The 9,630-nt window shown below is 48.5% G+C and overlaps 1 protein-coding gene across 1 annotated transcript in view; it reads left to right on the top strand.

The window, feature by feature from the left end:
- The first annotated feature begins 223 nt into the window (after positions 1-223).
- The window catches only part of LOC112570307 (kinesin-like protein KIF26A), a 143,368-nt gene continuing 133,961 nt past the window's right edge, over positions 224-9,630 (top strand). The window contains exon 1 of the mRNA XM_025248690.1: positions 224-1,117. The gene's annotated coding sequence lies outside the window, so the exon portion shown is untranslated. The remainder of the gene's footprint in view (positions 1,118-9,630) is intronic.

The raw sequence follows: 9,630 nt of genomic DNA, 5'->3' as shown, positions 1-9,630 counted from the left end.
GCTAGCGCCCTCTGTCATAACAATCACACAATGAGAGTGTGGCGATGATAATGAGACTGTAGATACCTCAACACACGCACACACCGAGGACTAAGAGGACACGTGGATGGTCCGGCCTGTACATGTCTTTTGTCACAGCGTGTAGCAAGGTTCACCTCCTCTCCTCCTCCCTCCTCTCCCTGCCTGTAAACTGTGGAGACCCCGGAGACAGATGGATGAGCCAGCGGCTCCGCGCGAGCGCCTGCCGTACAGCGGTCGTGTCCCTGCCGTGCAGCGCTGTGTGTTGTGGTGTCGGCGGCGGACTTGCTGTAGTTAGGGTTCGAGCAGCGGATGCCGGGTCCTGATGTGGAGACGTGGCGAGGGGCGAGGAGGGCGCCCGGCTAACGGGACTGAGAGCTGCGAGGTGTGTAGCGGTGCCGTGCGGCCGGCCTAATGAAGCTGCGCCAGGGCTGGCCAGTATCATACGCTCCGCTCGCTCCGGATGATAGCCCAAGGAGGTAGCAGGCTTCTGCACTTCGGGGGAGCCAGTCTCGCAGGTTTGGCGGAGTACTATTTGCTGAGACCGACCCTCGAGGAGAGAGAGAAAAGAAAACCATAGCTGAAGGTACTCGTCACGAAGACGCATTAAAACCCTGTCGGTACCAGCAGGGATCAAATTCTGATTTATTTTAAGACGATTTGCAAGAGGAAAGGTTTTACTTTAAGAAAAATAGTCTCGTGCTCCTTTGTTCTTTAGATGTTCAACCTGATCGACTGTCACGCAGCTAGTCTTGGAGGATTACTCCCTGTGCCGCTGAAAAGTCGGGGTTCCTGTACCCGCCTGTGATCAATAGCCTGGAGTTTTTACAGGAGTTGTGCCGGTGGTGTGTGTTCGAAACCTGGCATTGTAATAAGTCAAACGCAGCAACAACTCCTGTCGGAATAGAGTGCTGACAAGGAGGATGCCCTATAAACAGTCCTGTAACTTCAATGTCACGTGATGTCGTCGTGTGTGGTTTGTGACCCAACCAACATGTAAACCGTCAACTCGCTTTAACTACCAAGTAAAATAAAAAATCTAGGAGTGTGGCGAAGTGGAATTACACGGTGTGGACAAACAAAGGATTACTGCCTCACAGTAAGTAAGCTTTTGATATTGTTTACAGTAATAATAATTATACTTACCATACAAAGCCATTGTTTACAGATCAAGTTCACTGGTAGTATTGACACGAACGTGATTACATGTTGGTGCTGTCGTGCACGGGGTCGCTGGTGTACAGAGAGAGAGAAGGGACAGCACTCTTCAAGACACTGTGACGTGTCGCGTGCGATGAGGATGGAGAGAACGAGAGAGGGAGGGAGCTGGGGCCGCCCTTTGTGTCGTCACGAGGCCGGTTTGTCTGGTGATTGTCGCAGACGGTAAGTTGAAAGGCCGGCCGCCCGCGAAGCTCACCTTTCTTGTCCACAAATAGAGCGCGTGCTGTCCTCTTGGCCCACTTCTTCTGTCGCTCTTTGTAAAAACTCTTTTCTTGGGACTGCACGCGCTGTTGCTTTGTCTCCAGGCGGTATTTATTTTACTGACGTCTAGAATAATCTACAACAGCTCCTCTACCGGCTCTACTTGATACTCAATTATTACACACGTGGATACTCCGCGAAGCACTGGTGTATGTTGGACAAAAATAATAAACGGACGGTCGGAAATAAATCTTTTTTGTGAACAAACTAGCAAAAGTTGGTCTTCCAACTGAACTTTTATTCTGACCTAAATAACAAAGGCTGCCCGACATTTTCCGCTGAAAGAGAATGGTGGGTGTGCGGAGGATAACCTGCCTGTGACAAACGAATTAGGAAGCTGCTGAAGATGGGAGGACGAGGCGAGGGCTGCAAGTCTCTGACGTCATGAAGATGTCGGCGAGATGCGCTCAGGTCACAGGCGGCGGTAAGGTGTGACCGCAGTGGCACCAGCATCACAGCCCGTGGTCTTGTGAGACAAGTTGTAGTGAGAGAGACCGGGCTGCTAGTACTACAAGCAAAATTATTTTGTTATTCTACACAAAGGCCGTCCTTAGAAACCAGGTGGGCGAAGGTTTGAACTGTCCCTGCACTGAGTCTTGTGGTACTGACGCATGCGCCAAGTCGACCTCAACACCAGACTACGTTTGTTGTGGTCATAGTGGTGGTGGTGATCAGTGATAACGGCAACAGCAGCATCAATAGTAGGGTAGCATCGGTAGGGGGGGAGGGCAAAGACAAATGTTAACTCGCAACAGTCAACATGTTTCAATCATAAACAACCAGCATATTCCAATCATTTAACAGTCAACATGTTACTATATTATAACAATCAATATGCTACAATCACATAGCAACCAGCATCCTTCAATCACTTAACAGTCAACATGTTACTATATCATAACAATCAACACGCTACATAACAGTCAACATGTTACTATATCAATCAACATGATGCACTCACAGACCAACCAACACACATAACACAATCATACAACAGTCAACATATTACAGTCGCCGATCATCATCCCGCTTCCCCCCTAACATCGTTAGCATGCCCGCTGCATTCCCACAAGCCTCGAGTGGATTTCCAGCGCCTAGAGTTCACACGAGGATGTCACAGGGGGGGCCACACAACCGTAGTTGTTGCGCTGGTGGGGAAGCAAAGGCCAGTCCCACTGAGCCATCGCGGACGCCCGTTCTTACCGAGTTATCGCCGCTGAGATTTACACCTCCGTCCCCGGCTACTTTCCTCCATCGCCAGTCTCTTTAACAGTTTTCCTTGTCTATATTGCCACTGGACCGAGCCTTCTGTCGCGGCAAGGTGTTGTGATGATGAGAGCATTTGTGATGATGATGACACTATTGTTGGACGAGAGAGGAACGTTGGCGAGGGCGCGACAATCGAGGTGCTAAAGGTCACTACGGTGTCCGGAAAATTGGATTTCCGGACTGGAGTCTACGTCTGGGGCTCGTCCTAGGTCGTCTTGTCTCCCAACCTTGTCTACTTCTCTGTATGGCGGGGAATCAAGACGGCGGGACGGCAGTCCGACTGGCCGTGTCCTTGGATACAGACTGTCGCATGTTGATTTGACTGTCTGGTGACCGCCACACCTGGTGATTGCTCCAGGTGAGAGCTTAAGGTCGGAAAACCAGCTTTCACACGTTGTAGGACATTTACCTGTCTAGTGTAGGATATAATCTTCAGATACTGACTGTCCGAACTAAGATTATTCTGATGCTCCTGATCCCCGACTCCCCTTGCCCTGTCCTCGAGCGGTCTTCGCCATTGATGGAAGTCAAAGCCAACCATTATCAACTAGAATGATTCGAAACCACCCTTTGCCCCTCGCCTTTACTCTAATTACTTCTATCGTTGACAAACACCACCGACCAACTGCATCTGATCGCTCGGCCTCCTGATCACTATTTCATCAAAAAGACTCTCTAGTACTGGTCTGCGAATTGGATCGATCAGGTGTGAAAATCGATCACAGATGTGCGACTGGAGCTAGGTGGAGGCTAATTTGGCGCTGTCAGTCTTTCCTTTGATCCTCCCCCTACAAGCTGAGCAGTGTTTACTGTCTGACGATGGGAGCCACACCCCTCCACGATCACGTGAGATATCGTCGTGCGCGAGCTGATACTACAAGACCGAGATGGACACGTGTCGAGGGTTCGTGTGGTGAGGAGGGGAGGGTAGTAGGTGAGGAGGGTGCGTGTGGGAGGGGAAATGTTTACAAAGATGTGGACGCTCGGACGGGACCCCCTGCGGCGATATCTTCCTCCCGAGACTGACCGCTTCCTTCAGGCTCCCTCTCCTTCTCTCGTCGCGGCTCGTGACACAGATGCCAGGGGCCTCCTGATACCCCCCGTCTGTCCTTTGCATCAACTGCATGGAAACAAATCCTCATTGTTACACAAACCTCATTACACTTCATCTCTCCGTTATACAGTCGATGATGGCGGTGCTTGGCACTTTTCTCCCCTAGCCCCAGTTCCTTGCACTGCATCCCAGAGCTCGTGACCTCCCGCTGTCTTATTGTCCACGCTGACCTTTGCCGGTGATGTACACAAAGCACTGACGATGCTGCAAAGTCAAAAGCAGCCACTGACAGGTATTGATGGCAGCTGGTAGCCGGGTACACCCTGTCAGTACAACTGGTACAGCTGTTATTACGTCACAGCACGTGGAGGAGCTGACTTGTCACAGCTGTGCTCTTGTCAGATGTCTGCCAGCTGTCACGAAACATTCCAGCAGCTGCTGCTGTGTCCTGACTCAATGGTTGTGTGTCCGTTGTTGTGTCAAAATTCATTCTAGAGCCATGAAAACCTTTCCCCGTTCATCAGTGATGCAGCCTGTTTTATGAGGGAAAGGTAAGAGGTGCCGGAAGTAGAGGGCTGAGGCTTTTCCTCCCACTGCAAACATACGAAGAACCGCTTTGCCCTTAATGAGGATATAAATTTGTTCTTAACCATTCTTAATCAGTTGGTGTGCGCACGCATTGACACCCACACACACACGTTTAGGCTCGCGATGTTTCAACACTCTCACAGACACATTCACACACATCAGCGCGTGCATACATCACTGTGGAGGACGGGAGGAGACAGGGGAGAGAACCACATTTTTAATTTATGCTACTTAGAAAACGGAGTGAGACGATACCAGTTCAAAGAAAGTTCCGACAGAGGTATCAGTTTAAACTGCCTTCAGTTGCCGGGGACGCAACTATCTTCCAGTAGACCGAGCGTCTTTAACAGGCCGGTGACGCAGAACGACCTTTGACCTGTGGCTGTAGACGTTCTGAGATCAGTTTCTCTGGCGAACCTTCGGGTGCCGCCATTAACAGTGCTTTGGTCTTGAGCACAAAGTATCTGTGTTTGAGACAGGAACGGGTGTCCACTACAGGTGTGTCTGATTGTCCGTGCATGTGTGTTGCATGTACGTGTATGTGTGTGTGTGCGTGCGCGCGCGTGTATGTGTTGTATGCACGTATGTTGCATGTTTATGTCGGGGTAGGGGTGGGGTAGGCATGCTATCTCTGTAAGTGTTAGCCGTACGGCTGCTGTTATCCGCCTGCTGTAAATGTAATCATCAATGCACATCTGACGAGGTGTTGCTGACTCCACAGCTGTGTGGTTATCTGAGATAAACGTGGCCTTAACGACAATTTGATGAGAAAATGATGAGCAAGTGTCTGGACATTATCGCTCGCGTTGGCTGGGGTGGGCTTCACCTGGCGACGACGCGATTTAAAGGGTTTTTAAGGCAACTTTTAGAAAAAATAATCTATTTTAATTGAAAGTTATTTTTGTATATTGTTTAATTTTGTTTGATAATTTGTAATATTCATTTGAGATTTGTAGCCAGAGTATCACGCACCGATGTGAGAGAGAGAGGAGGAGGTGTGCTCTGTCCTATTAGTCTCATCAATTGGGTTAAACGCGTTTTGACGCGTCTGCAAACACACACACAGACACACAGACACACAGACTGTTTCAGTGCGTTGTCACGCGATCGTCGCGTTCGACAGTTGCCATGGAGACCGACGACGTCTGCTTCCTCACTTCTGCTGTTTTTCGTCAACGAAACTTAAGTTGCGAGTAAAGCGCCTCCCACCCATCCACCCAGTCAGCTGACACCCGGAAGATGCCCAGCGCGCAAACATTTCTGTTGGCGTCTGCTCCACCAAGTCCCAGTCAGCAGCGCGAGAGTGAAATAGAAATGGAAATTGGCTTCTTGCCTAAATTTCCTTTTAAAAAAGAGATTTCTCGGATGGTCAACAGTGAACGATTGATCCGCTGGGCCCAGTAACACGAAAAGCGCGTTGTAAGCGCTGAGGTAGTGAGCGAGAAACTGTGGCAGCTGAGTTGTGTCCCCTTGCCGCATGGATTGCAGTGTAAATGGGAGGTAAGCTCAGTCCATCTGGGATGGCAGTCGGAGTGGGTGGGTCCTGTTGCCTGCTGGGACAGGAAGTGACGCTATTAACCCCAGACTCACCACCCGCTGACATCCCGTCTTCTATAATGTAAAAAAACATTCTTCTCACGAGAACTGCTGGTGGGTAACCGTCTATTGTTCCCACCACGCAGACACATGCCATTACCATGGAAACACATTTTATTCCCAGTACCATCATGCCGCGATATCTGAGTTGTCAAGTCTTTCAGTCAGTATTTTGTGTTGTTACTTAACGGATGTTGGTGTCAGCTGAAGGATCAGAGCCTGTAGGGAGATGACTTTTGTTGTCCTGTCTGACACCGTGCGAGTAAGTGTCGTGTAGTGTAGAGTGGGCCTAACCCGGGTATGTCTTGCACGCGAGGTTCCATTTCCAGGGACAAGAGAAAGTATGGCTGTCGGATGCGGGGACTATTTTGTTGGCGGAGGGGTAGGGGAGACTAAGGCCACTTTGCGCCGTGTCAGCAGATATTGAGTTGTGGCTGTGGCAATGGAAAGATGCTATCGGCGCCATGGTGACATTCTTCGTTTTGGCGGGAAGCTAGCTGCTAGCCTGATGATCGATAACTCTTGCCTGCTGGACAGGCCGCCATAGATTTTTTACACGAGTTACCTGACCATGCAGGCAAGGTAATGACAGTTTTCCTTCCTAGATTGATTCTCCTTCAAATCTTCAGGAACCATCGCTGCAGGGTTTATAAATGGCAACTGGATTCTAGAAACGCGCGAATTCCAATTCTCTCACATGACCGACAAAAGTTATTCTCCGAGTTTATATCTCCTGGTGTACTTTCCGCTGTTGTATGACAGGTAACGTTGAGAGAGCAGCAGACACCTGGGCACGGGAACATGATTCTGACGTCATCAACGGTGGTGCTAGTTGTCACCTGTCAGAATATTTCAGGTTGACACTGGTCAGACAACATTCTGAGACCAACACCAGTCACAGTACATCTCACGGTGTCACTATGAGAGAGGCTATAATGTCTCATAAGGCCATCAGTAACTTTGAGACCAACATGTCCCACGCAGTCATTACACTAGATGACTAGAAGTTAGCCTGCCCTGCGCACTGAAGCTCACTCCGTGCTGCTCGCTCGACTGAGGATGTATGCGGCGGTTAGAGCAGAGTAAGTCAGGCGTGACAGGACAACAGGAGGTCCCCGGATGGGGGCGGTTCACTGGTGCGTGGCGAAGGCAAGGTAACCAGGGCACAGACTCTCTGAGGACAGGATGATTCATGGGCAGACGCACGCTGTGTGATGTGTACCAGGCTCTGGCATCACTGGTGCGGGGCACCGACCTCCAGACACCATCGCAAGGGAAGCCAGCGACAATGAACATGGACTCCGCTAATTAACATCAATAATCCGTCTACTACTAACACGAATACTGCGACAATCAATGCCAATAAATTTGCTGTTAATATGGATACTAATACAGGAAACATGAACACCGACAAACATTTGTTTTAAAAACACGCAGACTGCTCAACACATGAAACCAATTCTTCATCACGTGACTGAATCGATGTAGATTTTGTCTTTTTTTTTTTTTTAAATGGTGTGTCTTCCTCCTCCCTGACATTATTCACACAAGCGTTTTATTTGCTGTTTGAAGTTTATATATTGTCTTAAGATTGCTGTGAATCATTTAAAGTCTTGTTTGCAGTTAAATTGCTTATTTATGTCCCGAATCTATGCGGCGTTGTAAACAAGCCTGTGTTCGCTGTACCCGTCCGTCAATGTTGACTTGATTGCACGAGCATGCATGCTCCTCCTGCTGCACGTTTGCGGTAATAAAGCCTCTTCCCACAATGCAATGTCCGCTGCTAATCTCCTGTGATGCATTTACAATGTGCAGGCTTGTTCACAGTTCACACCTCGAGAGGCTCGTTGTATGGGAGCTAACTGTATTTTGGATTAGTGCCCTTTACCTGTTAATGACGTCATCCACATCTCTCACAGACATGCCTGTGGGACACACACAAGCTCACACACACACAAACACAAACAAGCTCACACACACACATACACAAGCTCACACACACACAAACAAGCTCACACACACACACGCCATCCAAACTTCTCACAATAATGCAGGAAATGAAAGTCACGTGACTCGCGCATGAAGTCATGGCGGCGGTACAAGCGGCAGATAATTCCGTATCCTGATGCAGAAGACGTGTCGAGCTTAAATGTCACCGCTGATGGAAGCACCTAGAATCTATTTCCTGGAAATTTCGTGTTTGTGTGTGGAATCACGTGTGGATGCCGACACATACGCGATGTCTGTGAGCTGTCAACAACCTCCTCTAGAGTCTCCTCTAGACAATCAGGTTTTACTGATAATTCATTTTATATTGTATGAAAAATGTTTGAGGACAGCATTTTAGTATGAATGATTGTGCCTGTTATGTTCCGCTATGTCAGTGCTCAGCTGCTTCACTCTAAACTGAGCATACATAAAACACACACAGCCATACTGTGCTATGTAAACTGGTTTTACCAGACTGTTCTTTGTTTTCATTGTCACACGTGCGACCACACGCAATCTCGTTCTCTCTCTCACACATGTATGGACAGTTTAAAATGCAGAAACATTATTCATAGGACGTAAAAAAAACTTTCTAAAAACTAAATATGTCACCTAGGGATTGGGTGGCCCACTAAAGACTGAACTATGTTCAGCCATCAGCTGCCGATGACGACCTCGGAGGACTCGCAGTGTCTTCGGAGACCACCAAGAGGATGCTAAAGGAACATACAGGATGCCGATACATGTGACTGACAGTACAGCATATACATGACATAAGCTGGTTATATATATATATGTCTAGTGGACGATTTTTTTCTGTACTGTGCGGGTGGCCCGGTGACGCAAGGGTTAGCGCCCGTCACCAGTACAGTGACGGTTGATGTTTAAGGACCAAAGACGGGGATCCCACACTGGCACCAAACAGATAGGTATCGGTGTTTAGTTGTGCTTAGAGGGCTGTTATTTTCCATGACTGGCGCTGTCTCCACTCCATGTCCACTCTGTGCTGTCCACATTCCATGATGTCTTCAGCACATGGCGCCAGTGCTGCGATGGCCGAACAGTCAGCGGTGTTACAATATAGTTGGTGATCGCTTTCTTCTGGGTAACTGTACTTTGTGAAAGAAAGTTCGAGATCTGTGGTGCACGCCCATATTTGTATGAGAGGTAAGAAGCTAATCACAGGAATGGCTTGCGATGGGTTAAGCACGTGCATCTTGTGACGTGGCGACAGTTAGCAGAACCTTGTGGTCAGGCCAGTGCCGCCAGAACCCGTTGCTCTTATCGAGCTGTGTCCTGACTTCCTTTGGTGGATTACATATACTTAGCTTTCTGTGACCTGACTGCTTTCGATTATTGTAGTTTGACTCGATCACGTGATATCGAGCGGTTAATCAGAGACCAGAATGTTTAATGATTTCATCACAATTTCCGTTATATGGATGACGCATGGAGAGGGTGACAAGAGGAAATAAACAGTCTGATTTCAACCAAATGAGTGGTTTTCTCCTGAACCCGCACATTGTCCTCGTTAACCAGACGTTACGGGTGGCCTGATACCACCTTCAATGTTCAGTCCAGTTTGTGAAATCATCTTTTTTATTTAAACAAGAAATATGTTAAAATTTTGCGAC

This window comes from Pomacea canaliculata, linkage group LG8 (assembly GCF_003073045.1).
Source record: "Pomacea canaliculata isolate SZHN2017 linkage group LG8, ASM307304v1, whole genome shotgun sequence".
Lineage (NCBI taxonomy): Eukaryota > Metazoa > Mollusca > Gastropoda > Architaenioglossa > Ampullariidae > Pomacea > Pomacea canaliculata.
Note: the sequence above shows the minus strand (reverse complement) of the source record. Positions and strands in the feature narration are given on the sequence as shown.